This window comes from Crinia signifera, chromosome 4, assembly GCF_055691185.1.
Source record: "Crinia signifera chromosome 4, ASM5569118v1, whole genome shotgun sequence".
Lineage (NCBI taxonomy): Eukaryota > Metazoa > Chordata > Amphibia > Anura > Myobatrachidae > Crinia > Crinia signifera.
The window spans coordinates 234,822,725-234,836,465 of record NC_139220.1 but is presented as its reverse complement, the minus strand read 5'-3'; the positions used below and the strand labels follow the sequence as shown (position 1 = coordinate 234,836,465).

Below are 13,741 nucleotides of genomic sequence, written 5' to 3'. Positions count from 1 at the left end.
TTCTTAAGATAATTCTTGAGGTCAAAACCAGAGGAAAGTGTAGGAGAAATCTTCCTGTATCCCAAAAGAAGGCAATCTAATATATGAAAACAGTATAGAAGTCTATTAGAGGCCAAAATATAAAGGTGTGCCATACTTGGAAATTTTCCAGGCTGAGCTGTGCTGCCAGATCATGCTCTCCCCAAAAATTTCAGGGCATGCCACTGATATGTAGGTGTGCACCAGTGATGCCTCCCAGCGGTGCACCACTATCTGGCAGCACCACACCCCCACCCCTCCCATTGCTGCCTCCCATCACTCCCCTCTACCCTGTCACTACGGGTGCCCAAACGCAACCGGGTGTCCAAGAAGCACCAAATGCCAGAAACCAGAGGCAGCCCCAGGGGAGCAGGGGCTGCCACAGCTAAACAGCGGTAGCACCTTCAGTGGTGAATATTTGTGGGGCAGAACAAACCTGCCCTGCCCTGCTAGGCTTCTTCTGCCCCAGGGAAACCTACCACTTAAGAGGTTGAAATGTCATAAGTGGTTGTTATATGCATTGAAAAAAGAAAGTAAAGAATTATTAAAAGAAAAATAAGTGCTCAAACTAAATTGGGGGTAAATAAATATTGGTATAAGTACAGTCATTTTAAGCCACTTTCACAAAAAACTTATAAGGCACCTATATATATCTGCCCCATATCTTGTACCCCAAGTTATATGTCATTATTGGACAATTAAAATAACTAAAAACTACTAAGAACCTAATTAGTCACTTAAGGGGGTGTCCCAGGGGTAATTAACCAAACCCTGAAACTTTTACCTTAATATAGGGATTTCACCAAGTTTATCACCTGCTCAGAGGCTACAAAGTGAAATTACCGGTAAACCAAATGAGAATTATTGCTGAAAATTTAGGTACTTGTGTAGTTTTACGGCACCCGATATATCGTATGCTGAAATATCGGATGCGATATCGGCCGATATATTGATGCGATCCGATTTTTTACCTGTTCATAACCCCACTATCCACTACGCATGGAGTTGATTTTATATAGAGTGGCGTGCGCAGCGAGCCACCGAGCCCGAAGCGTGGTGGATAGTGAGGTTATGAATAGGTAAAAAATCGCATCGGATCGCATCGATATATCGGCCGATATCGCATCCGATATATCGGGCGCCGTAAAACTACACAAGTACCAAAATTTATCACACCAATTGAATGGCAGCTTATTATAGGTTGTGATTTAGGCTAATTTTACTGCAAAAACAGATTATCACAGCTAACTGAATTCACCCCAAAGTAGAGATGTGTGGGTTCGGTTTTATCCGGATTTACTAGTTTCTCAAAGCGGGATCCTATTGTCTATCCAAAACATATGACAGCCGATAGCCATTAGGATCCTGCTTTGAGTAAATCCGGGTAAAACTGAACCCACACATCTCTACCCCTAAAGCCACGTACACACGGTGCGATGTCAGCCATTATGGCTGAGCGACCATATCCCTGAGTGTACGGGACAAGCTCCTGCGACCAGCGGCTTCCTCCAGCAATCAGCTCTTTCGACGTGCGCCTTCCCCCAGCAGTGTCTCCTTTCATCAGTGACCATTTCTGGTTTCTCAGTTGTTTTCAGGCTAGGAATAATTATGATTCAGGATGTACACTGAACAACAATTGTTCAAACCAGTCATTTGATTGGCTGGTTTGCTCAATTATCTTGCAAAGTATTGTCAGCCAAAGAAAATATTTGGTGAAAGGCTAATAATTACATAGAGAGATACAGCACAGTAATGCATGCAGACTATTACTGCTTTTACACTGGCCCAAATATCCGAGGTTATCGTACATGAACGGGCAGAAACCTGGGATATTGTGCATTGGAAACACACCCAGATGAAATATGCTGGATCAAATGACCCAGATTTTCAACCCAGCTAGCGAGCAGGGTTGAACATGGATACAAACCAGCTTGCGGTACAGTGTAAATGGGTAACTCAGGTCAATGCGACACGGAGCCTGTTCACTGCTTCAAACCCGCTTTCTTGAGCATTGGAAGAATATTCTAAATTAACATTTACTACATAGTGGGGCAGATGTATTAAGACTAGTGAAGAGATAAACTAGAGATAAAGTGGAAGGAGATAGCACATCAGCCAATCAGCTGTGTTTGAAATAAGACAGTTTGGAGTTGATTGGTTGATGCGTTATCTCTTTCCATTTTATCTCAAGTTTATCTCTTCCCCAGGCTTAATACATCTGCCCCAGTGCCTCTAGACCAGTGATTTTCAAACTTTTTGCCTTGTGGCACACTAAATAAGATTTTAAAATTGCCAAGGCACACCATGAGATCCCCACAGGGCAAAACACATTGGCCCCCAAAGGAAAAAACAAACAAACCTATTGGCCACCATATAAAAAACAATCACACTGGTCCCCACAGGTAAGAAAAATAAAATACATTGGCCCTTTAGGTGAAAAGAAGAGATCAGTAAATAACAGTTGAACTGGTGGTGGCTGTAAACTGGTTTGGGCATCTCTAGATTTGGGGGCACACTTGAGAACAGCTCAAGGCACACTAGTGTGCCACGGCATGGTGGTTTGAAAACACTGCTCTAGACATCTTGATGGTAACCCTAACAGTCTTCAATTATTGGGACTTGAACATATTAATACTACTAAACATGGGGGAAATAGATATAAAACACTCTGTAACCAGAAAATATATACTTTTTAACGTTTGATTGATTGTTCCCTAAGGGACTAAACGATTTCCCAGAACTTAATGTTGTCTTATAACATGTATAAGCTGGCATGCTCAAACGGAATGTCCATCCTATGGTCCTATATATGTCCATCCTATGGTCATATATGTAATATATTGAATTTTCCCTGTAATATTTATCTCATAAATCTGGAATTAGGTTGTTATTTGTGCTAATTACTATTGAGCTATATAAACTGATTTGGAAAAGGAGTGAGAAACTCCCATGATGATGTAGTTGCAGTAAACAAATATTGATAGCGAAACTGCCATGGTAAAGTAGCCACTTAAGTTCCATGACTATAATGTCCGAGATATGGGCCCTAACTCCTTGTGAACTAATGTCATTTCCACACTCCACCCTTGACTGCATACCACTTCCGCGTTCCATTGGCCGGGGGTGGCGTTCCAGCGCTCGGATTGGTCTGGGACACAGATCGTTAAATCCAGTCCTGAATCAGTGCAGTCCAGTGTTTGTTATAACGATTGCAAAGCACTTATGTAAGCTATTTATGCTAATAGCTACCAATGGGATTATTCTCACCCCCTGGTCTATTGATTCTTGATTGTGGGAGGTCAAATTTATTTGAATTAAATAGAGTTATATTTTCAGACTGTGTGATCACATATAGTTTGCATGTTGAATAGATTTCTTTCTCTAAAGTAGTCTTCTTATTATTAATACCCCCGTTCTCACTTCCGCAAAACCCGGTTTGAATGGGTGTGAGTGAAATTCCCAGGTGTAATGCCCCTGTATTTGCACACAGGTTTGTTGCAGGAAAATACACGGGTGTCCACCAGTGTGAACAGGCGCGACCAGGGTTTTTCTCACATGACATGAAAATGCAATCTGATTGGGGAATGAGATCAGGTGACATGTGGAGGGCTGAGGAGGTGCTGGAGCTGCTGGCTGTGAGAGGGGAGGAGGAAATAAAGAAGCAAGTGACTGGCACTGTCAAGGAATCGACAGTGTACTACAACATATCAAAAATACTCTCTGCCCATGGCATCCATAAAACCCAGCAACAGGTTGTTAACAAACTTAAAGTACTCCAATGTGCATGATCTCAATCGGAGGAAGAGTGGTGGTGCCCGTATGGACAATCCAAGTTGCTCTTTAAATAGCCAATAAAAGCTGCTCTTAGATTCCTCACACTTGTTGGCAGGGCAGACCAGGGAAGCAGTGTGAACGGGGCAGACACAGGAATTTCCCGGGTCTAAGGTGCAGTATGAACGAGTTCTGTGAGCTGATATGATCAGTGCCCTGCCAAAAACCCGGCAACAAAAACCTGGGTTTTGCAGCAATGAGAACATGGTATAAGTGAATTCAACAAATGAATCAATTAATTATGTGAATATTTAACTATGATTCTGGGTATAAATATCAGTAACCTGACAATAATGAGACACTTTAATAAAGCTGCCAGTTTGATCAGCAAAACACATTGGTGCAACCTTGGATCTGTGCTACCCATCTTGGCTGTGCTACCCATCTTGGATCATCACCTGATTCAACTGAGCACTGTGTCCTATAATTTGGAAGTCCTATGCCAATCCTAAACTACAAGAGTAGTTTGATGTCCGGTCCAGTGTTCTGGGGTCTTGTCCAGGTCCGGTTTTTACTTAGCCACCTGGTTCAGTGGTCTCCGTGGCTCACAGTCATCATCCCTCTATCTTTTCACTGGGAAGGTGACTGCTTAGAGGGAAAGAGGCTACTAAGAGATGAGAGATGTAGTTCTCACTGCTGCTGCCTCTTCACACACAGGAGGAGGGGGGTTTTGTCACAAACACACTCCCACACAGGGGTTACACACACGCTCACAAATACTTACATACCCCGCTGCTGCAGAAGACAGTACCTAAGTCAGTGGTTCCCAAACTGTGCGCCTAGGCTCCCTGGGGTGCCTCCGAGCACTTGCAGGGGTGCCTCAGGTTGGTGGTCCAGAACCAATTAAAATTATTTATGGCCAATGAAATAGGCAAAATCAGTGCAGGTACCTAAGTCATTTTGATGTAACTTTCTGTGCTAAAGCCTGGATATCATTAAAACCTGAACTGTTACCATGCCTTAAGGATCAAGCACGAGAAGCATGACCTGCTAAGCCATCTAAAAGCATCAAAACCCCTACAGCAATCTACAAGTATCTCTGACTACTACATTGTCATGTACCAGATAAATATATGTGTAGCCAGTCCCATAAAGGCACACAATGGCCAGCATTAATCAGGCTATTATGACCTACAGTCACACGGATCAGAGTCACAGGGCATTACCATCAGGGAAGCTGAGTCTTAAGTATCACCAACAAACATACTTAGGACTACCAAAATAAAACAAAAATAAGAAAAAAATATGTTTTTAGCATAATATATATATAGATATATATTATATAAATGTATTCAATTTATCTAATACATTGGGTTGTCAGCAAGTAAAATAATGTTACCGTATTGCTCTTAGCATCAGGTTACTCTAAATCAGTAACTACTGTACAAGGTGCATTGCAGACAGAACCTAGTGTTTTTTGTCTTGTATAATAATATGAGTATGCTCTGTATGAATACATCCTAATAAAGTTTTTTAATTTGAAGTTCAAACAATATGAAGAAGTCAAGTTCTGTTTATACAATGCTCCAGCAAATTGTGTAACCAATTATTTGGCAGTAAATAAATCCGTCTTATTTACGTATATATGTCCATTGCTCTATAGCGGTAAGAACTGTCATGTCATTTAGCAGTCCAGCATTGCCTGCCTAGATGCACAAGGGAAGAGCATGTTTATGATTCCATTGTAGCCTGATTATATCAGACACTCTTCTCATTTTACACTTCATTCAAATTTACTCTTTGTATACAATCCGCTGAGGGAAACAAAAATCCACTCACCCACTAGTGAAATATTTGTACGTTTATACCACTGAATTTTGCAAAACATGTTTTTATTGCCTAATATGTGGAAAGTTATCCTATTCAATCAGATCCACCTGCCGCATGATTCATGTAATTCCTTCGTGTATTTGGCAACCTCCATAAAAGTTACACAAACGTGCACAATACGGTCTCTTCTACCCCCTTTCTTCCAGAAAGGCCATCATCTAATGCATGTGACAGCAACAGGTCCCATCCCTGCACTGACAGTATACACAGCTGCCACACAGCTCTTACAGCAAATATTTAAGATCATTTTTTTATCAAAATACATCTGCAAAACAAGAGCTGCATTTGTAGGATAATCATTGGCTATTAACAGTAAATGGCCACAATCTGCAGTACATGACAGGTTTGTACTATATTCTGAAATAACCACAAATATTCATATCCCATTTAAAATGTAAGCATTTACTATGGGGTTAAAAGTGCGCAAGGTTTTAATAAACTGAATAATATATATATATTGTATTTCAGCTTCACAATTCAGGATCTATATTCTATGACGCTTCATATTTTCCATACATTGCAATTAACTGAATTGAATTAAGACTACAACTAATTAAGTAGCGGCCATTATAGCATGTCATACTGTATGTCTGTGTATATATATCTCTCTTTATATATATATATATACACACACATATATATATATATATATATATATATATATATACCACATACATATGTGCGTGTGTGTGTGTATATATATATATATATATATATATATATATATATATATATATACTGGCCTCACACATGTACAGTATATTCCCAATATGACATCTTTGACAACTCACCTTCCTTCTTAGGACTGGCTCCCACGTCTACTCCTCATAAAACTACTATACTGTATGCAGAAAGTGGAATGTCACAGCCCAGAAAGTGCAAGCAGGAATATGTCTTCAAATCTTCATGATCTCTTGTGGTCTGTCTGGGTCTGGCTTGGAGCAGAGGACATCATTGTGATCATTGAGTGTGTGGCACAGCTGTAACCCACAGAGGGAAACTTGCACAGCTCCTGGATACAGCTGGAAGCTGCCTCCCTGCTGCACAAGTCAAGCGGCTGAATGCAAATGCAACAGGTCTGTTGGTGACAGAAGGAGCAGCTGATTTTCGTGTGCCAGCGCCACCTACTGGCCGTCGCCGCGAGATGCGGGGAGGCGCTGCTTTAAGGGTTCCCTATGGAAAAGCAGCTGTGAGCAGACAGACGTGCTCCTGTAATACAGTAGCTGAAGCCAAAATAAAAAAGCAGGTTCCTGCTAGCTTTGACTTTATAAGGCACAGGGACAACCTGATCTGAAAGAGTTCTATCGCAGCTTCCCTACACTTTTTCCATTTTAACCTCTAGCTGACTGACAGAGTAAATGAATCAAATTAATACACCATATTATTGTATAGACAATATTGTACTAGGCATATAGAATTATTGTCATATTGGTATGAAGTAATAATTGCAGTCCACATTCACCATTTACCTTACCTACTGTAAAACATATTTACTTCTTTGTCTTTATTACATCGCTATAAATCACATCCATGTAATAAACTGTAATGTATTATATGTCGTTTTTGCCAAAATGTTTAGAACTTATTCTAAAATATTAATTTCCAGTAAAAGTCTAAGGTAAGGACAAGAGACTTGAATCTGAGAGTTAAAATGGCAAAGCCATATGGTGCGATAAAGATTTAATAAATGAGTATGGAAAGCTACTTATTAGCCATTAATATGGTATATTACTATTATGCTTACTAAATGCACCCATTAGCGATCTCTCACATGCTTCTTTCCGTAAACACATTCTGACAGCTTTTCTGATTTGCTGAGTTCTGTAGAGATGCACTTTGTGAATTAGGGCCTTATTCTGGTTCACTCCTTCTGGCAAATTCCTTCTCAAATGGACAAAACCATGTGCACTGCAGGTGGGGTAGATGTTCCTTGTGCAGAGAGAGTTAGATTTGAGTAGGGTTTTACTTCAAAGTGAGATCTATATTGCAGTGTAAAAATAAAGCAGTCAGTATTTTCCCTGCACAGAAACAAAATAACTCACCCAAATCTAATTCTCTCTGCACAAGTTACATCTGCCCCCCTGCAGTGCACATGGTTTTGTCCATCTAAGAAGGAATTTGCCAGGAGTGAACCAGAATAATCCGTTAAGGAGACCATTGGTTATTCATATTGGATTCATCTGCACGACAATGCATGTCAACCTAATTTGTGTCGACCCAAAGAGCCATACCCCTAATACTATAGTAAAATAGAATCCATCTGATGGTTAGTAACTACAGCTGACAACTGGACCTACTGACAACAAAGTATTTGCATGCACTAACAATATCTACAGCCTTTTACTAATCAATCTATTTATAAATGTATATTTCATATACTATTGTTTTGTATGTGTTTAAGTATTATTACTATTTTAAATAAATAGTGTTTCCATTTTGAGCACAGTATTCTTGTTTTTTTTTATTCTCATTTTTACTTTTCTTTCTACAATAATAAGGGGTGCCTCTAAGATTTGTAGAACCCAAACTCTCTCTCACATACAGTATAGTATACATTCTCATGCTTTGTCATGCTCTTAGAATAAAATGAAAGGGTTAAAAGTACCCAGAAAAAAAATGTATTCCAATGCAATAAATAAATTGGTACTTGTTTCCTGGCAGGGCGCCCAGTACGCATTTTTGGTACTTATGTAATATCTGGACTCCCGTTTTTCTTATGAGACCGCGTCCACTCGCGGGGCTCGCTGCGCTCACCACGCTTCGGGCACGGTGGCTCACTGCGCTCGCCACACTATATACAATCAACTCCATGCGTAGTTGGATAGTAGGGGTATGAAAAAATGGGGTGCATTTAACATGGGAGTCCAGATAATACATAAGTACCGCATTTAGCATACTGGGCTATTCTCCGTAGTGAAATTGCATCGCATCACATCGGATCGTACAGCGTCTACAGTGCTGTGCGATGCGATGTCCATATAAAGTGCACAGGAGTGCTTATAAATGAAATATCACATGGGATCGAAGGGCACCATAGACAGGGTGCGATCCGATGCGATGCGATATTTCATTGTATAGGCACCCATGCGATGACATGTGATGTGTGCTTACTATGAGATGTGATAGGATGAGATGTGATGTGTGCTTAGTATGAGATGTGATGGGTGCTTACTATTGAAAGCACCTATGCCATTTTTTTGTGTCACCTCCACTATCCACGCCACCCCGAAGCGTGGCGAGAAGCGGCAGAATGTGTCCACCGACCTTTTCATACCCCCACTATCCACGTCGGTGTGGAGTTGATTTCATATAGTGTGGCGAGCGCAGGGAGCCACCGAGCCCGAAGCGTGGTGAGTGTAGCGAGCCCCGCGGATTACTTTACATGTATTCCGCGTCCCCTTGTGGGGCTCGCTGCGCTCGCCACGCTTCGGGCTCGGTGGCTCGCTGCGCTCGCCACACTATATAGATTCAACTCCACTCTGACGTGGATATTGGGGGTATGAAAAGGTCGGAGGACACGTCCCGCCGCCGCTCGCCACGCTACGGGGTGGCGTGGATAGTGTTGGTGTTTTACGAACACATTCACACCTGCAATATCATACAGCTGACACAGTAATGACGACATGTGTTAACTGTAATTTACTTAAATAATTTAATTGAAGAAGCATAAATAATTAAGAACATTGATTACAATAATTAATGAGAACAATAAGAATATATGAACTTTAAAAACAACAACATTAATGCTTAAAAATCAAGAAATAAAATCACACAATCATCCTTAGGGAGGAGCTTAAGTGCTTGCAGTATGCGGTGGAATGGGTCATCAGCTCCCAATGTCTTTCTCCATATGAATTCCTGTAGATAGAATTGGAGCTCATGTCGCGCTATGCCTCTTTGGCGCTTATTGCGCCATTTACATGCGCCCCACAATCTCTCCACATTCTGGGTATGAACCCCTGTGGCCGGGTCAATGAAATTGTAGCAATGATTCACTTGGAAATGCTGGTATCCTGCCAGTTCAAGCTGTTGAGTGCTGTATGCCCTCCAGGAGTCCGTATAGATAGTGGTGCCCGGCTCTATATTCTCAATTATACAGTCCATCAATGTGGTGGCATCACACCTGGGCACCATTTTCAGGAAACAATGTCCGGTTTCCCTACATATTCCACCGAAAATCCACTGCTGTGGTAAAATCCGGCCGGCGTTATTTTTGCGCTTAACAAATAATGTCTCATCTACCTCCACAATGTGGCCAGGTCCACCGATCCGCCACTGTGGCTGCGCCATCATGTCCAGGGCGCAAGCCTCCCGCATCCAGCGGTTGTACAAAACCGCAGGTCTCTTTGAAATGTTAAGCTGCTGCCCTCAATACTCAATGGAGGTGAGCTCCTGTGCCCAGGAGTAAATGAAACGCACCAAGGTCAGAAACGGTAAGCGGCACCCTGGAAACCAGTGGGCCACTCTAAGGCTCACCTTCAGCCGGCACACTTTCACATGGCACCGCCACGTAGACTCCTTCACAGAGAGGCGCATTACGTGCCTCTCTGTGGGCAATTCTGCGCCACCGGAAGGAGTTAATGGTCTTGGAAAACCTGTATAGCCTCCTCCTCCGTCTGAGGCAAGCTGAAGATATTCATTGATGCAGCCATTTGAGAAACTTTATAAAGACCAGCAAAAGTTAACCAGCAGCTCTGAGGGATGCTTCCATTACTGTCAGAAAATCACCTCAGAATGATTTCTGTGAGAATCTGACAGGGGGTGGGAATGACAGGGAGCGGGAATGGGAGCGGTACTTAAATCGCATCGCACGCATTGCATGCCACTATAACGTCATGCGATGCGATTTTAGTACATTACCATACGTACTGAAATTGGGCACCCTGCTAGGAAACAAGTACTGTATTTGCTGGCGTATAAGACTACTTTTTTCCCCTGAAAAACATGCCTCCAAGTGGGAGGGTTGTCTTATACGCCGGTTGCACTTATACAACAAACTCTACATTTTGAGTGGAAATGTTGGGGGGTCGTCTTATACGCCGGCAAATACGGTACCAATAAATTTAGTAAAACTAATGACATTTTGTTTTTTTAATGGGACAAAATGGGAATTAAGAGAATGAAAAATGTTCATGTATCATCCGCACAGCACACTACAATGGTCTATTTCTCTTAAGGTGCCCATACACTTATTGACTTGTGTTAAGGACGGGTTGGACACAATTTCCCCATAGCTGGCAGCTCCCCGGGAGGCTCACATACTATCTGGCAAATTGAGGTGCCATTTTTACATGAAATAAATTACATGTATTAATCCCGAGGAGTTAAAGACGGGAGGAAGGAGTATACATTTTTTTTTAAAACTCATTCAAAAGAATGGATGGCTGCTGATTGGCTAAGAGACCTCTCTCAGCCAATTGCCAGCTGCAGATCGGGGAGAATTTTTCTGTACTATATACTGTACAAACACATCCAAATCCATTATAATGTAAGTTTAAAATGTTCTGTAGTCCCATTATTCATTTACTGTAGGAGTGCACTATACGGTCCCGGGCATTTTGGATAAGGGATACTCAATCTGTACATACATACATACTGTACATACATACATACATACATACAGCACCAGTACACAGTGTAAACAATATTATGACCAGCGTAAAAAAGAAAAAGAAGTGGCGCTGGTATTGATGAAATAATCGTACAAATATTTAATATCAATAAAACAACATGTCATAAATCAATTACATACAACAATAAAAAGGTGAATCAATAACTGGACCGGAGGCTGAATGGAATGAACCCAATAAATGGTAAACGTGGGTAAATAACTGGGATAATTAGGGTTGCCTAATAGTTACCACTGGTGGTGATTATGATCCAGTCCCGAAAGCTGAGTACCAAATGGTCCTCAAATGGATACGACTGTGGGGCCACAGTTGGTTGGAAACCCAATTGATGTAGTGGGGCTGAGAGCTGTTTTGGCCATAGTGTCTCACGTCGCTAGAGGCTCCAATGTTGGGGATGGAATCAAATGGCAGGTGTCCTCAGGGTTGGAGAATTTTAAGACCAACTGGTCAGTAATCTCAGTTCGTTGTAACCAACCTTGATTCCTGCTTGGAGATGTATCCACGTGGTGTCGACAACAATAGACCGCAGATGCGGGATGGTAAATGGGCAGTTGTCTCTCAAGATTTGGGAATGGGCAACCCAGAGCGCTGGGGAATCTGATTGATGGGGTCCAAATGTATTCAGCTGGTCCTGGTCCAGGCTATAGCCTAACGCGTTTCGCTGCTTGTAGCAGTGCAGCTTTATCAAATATTATGACCAGCCTCTGCCCTATACTTCTGTGTAATATCACCATTTGGGCAGTTATCTGCTATCTTTCCTCATGTTTCCATCCACATATATTATATGAAAAGAAAATAAGCAAGATAAAATATGTATGTTAACTGACAGATACAAATATGCTGTTGGTCTAGTGATCAATATAACAGACATAGGGGCAGATGTATTAAGCCTGGAGAAGAGATAAACTGGAGATAAAGTGGAAGGAGATAACGCATCAGCCAATCAACTCCAAGCTGTCATTTTCAAACACATTTGATTGGTGCTTTATCTCCTTTAACTTTATCTCCACTTTATCTCTTCTCCAGGCTTAATACATCTGCCCCTTTTTGTGAAAGTAGAAGCGTTATATGATTTGGTTCCAAAGTAATGTCGTGCCGGGGAATATGCCGGCAGCCATTGCCAAATAATTAAGACTTCCAAGCAGCTTCTCTTTATTCTCATTAAGCCATGGTAAGGGGAAGAAGCATGTGATAGCGGTACAATTTTAGTACAGTGTGAACCTGCTGTACAGGTTTACGCTGTACTAAAATAAACCAGACTTGTCACTGAAAGTTTTAATGCGTTTCGTAGTTTCATGGTGAGACTTTCCACTGGCTGCAATCTGAAGTGGAACCTTGATAAATCAATTCCCTCTCTTGCTCAATTCCGTTGTGCATAATAATAATAAAATAATAAATGTGAGATTTGTACCGGAGCCACAGAAAACACCTTCATGGTTGATGTATCTTCACTTAACCAGAAAGGACCCAGATCTGCAAATGAGTCGCAACATTTTGGCTATTGGATATAGCCATGCAGTTGTTAGCTCTGCCTTGCCAATATTTATTTTAAGGCAATGCCTAGTGTTCTTGAGCATCAATTAGCTGCACTATTCAGGGTCCACACTGGTTAATATTAGACATACGTGTCTTTGTGAAGGGACAGTCCTATACAACTCAATCCCCTTGTCACCCTTTCCCCTTGGCTTATTTCTGTTTTAAGGCTGTTGAATAATGTTGTGTGGGGACTTTTTCCACTGGCTCATAGGAGTGTCAGCTTGCCTCTTAAAAGTATAAAATCCTGTACACACTCACACAGTCACACACACACACACATTTCATAATTCAGTTATCTGCTATGGTCTACTTGTAAACATATCAAGTTGGTTTACTGTTCAAAACCAATCTTCTTAAGCAATATCACAATGTTGGGTGGATTATACAAGTGAGAAAATAATACAAGCATAACTGAACGTATAGGAAAAACACTCTCACACATGGTATTATACTGTAGTCAGACGTGATGAAGATAACACAAATGCAGCATATAAGGGCACTGCCTCACTTTATACATAGGTTTGCATACCTCCCAACTGTCCTGCTTTTTTTGCTGGGACAGTGCCATTTTTTGGTGGGACTATCCCGTGTGGGTATTTGGGATTCCCCCCAGCCTGTCGCTGTTTAGTGGGGAATAGACGCTGTGTGCATGCGCACAGCATCCATTTGGAGAGGCAGGAAGGCTGGGGACATGGCTAGCAGTTTACACAGCACTGGCCAGGCCATGTAGTGATGGACTGCGGCCACTGTATCCTGCAAGGCCATACCCCCTTCAACATAGGCCAAGCCCCTTTTTTCGGCCACACAAGCTGCTCCATCGTGCAAGCGTCCCAATCCTGCAGTTGTAAATGTTGGAGGTATGGGACCACCTTGTATTTAGCAAATGTCTAAACAAG

General features: G+C 41.7%; 1 protein-coding gene across 3 annotated transcripts in view; it reads right to left on the bottom strand.

Moving 5' to 3' along the window:
* Positions 1 to 13,741, bottom strand: part of ADAMTSL3 (ADAMTS like 3) — a 449,068-nt gene that overhangs the window by 429,926 nt on the left and 5,401 nt on the right. For 2 of the 3 annotated variants that reach the window (XM_083184017.1, XM_083184019.1), the window contains exon 1: positions 6,471 to 6,728. The exons of the other annotated variant lie outside the window; for it this stretch is intronic. The gene's annotated coding sequence lies outside the window, so the exon portion shown is untranslated. Of the gene's footprint in view, positions 1 to 6,470; positions 6,729 to 13,741 lie in introns of those variants that run through there. 3 annotated transcript variants of the gene reach the window in all.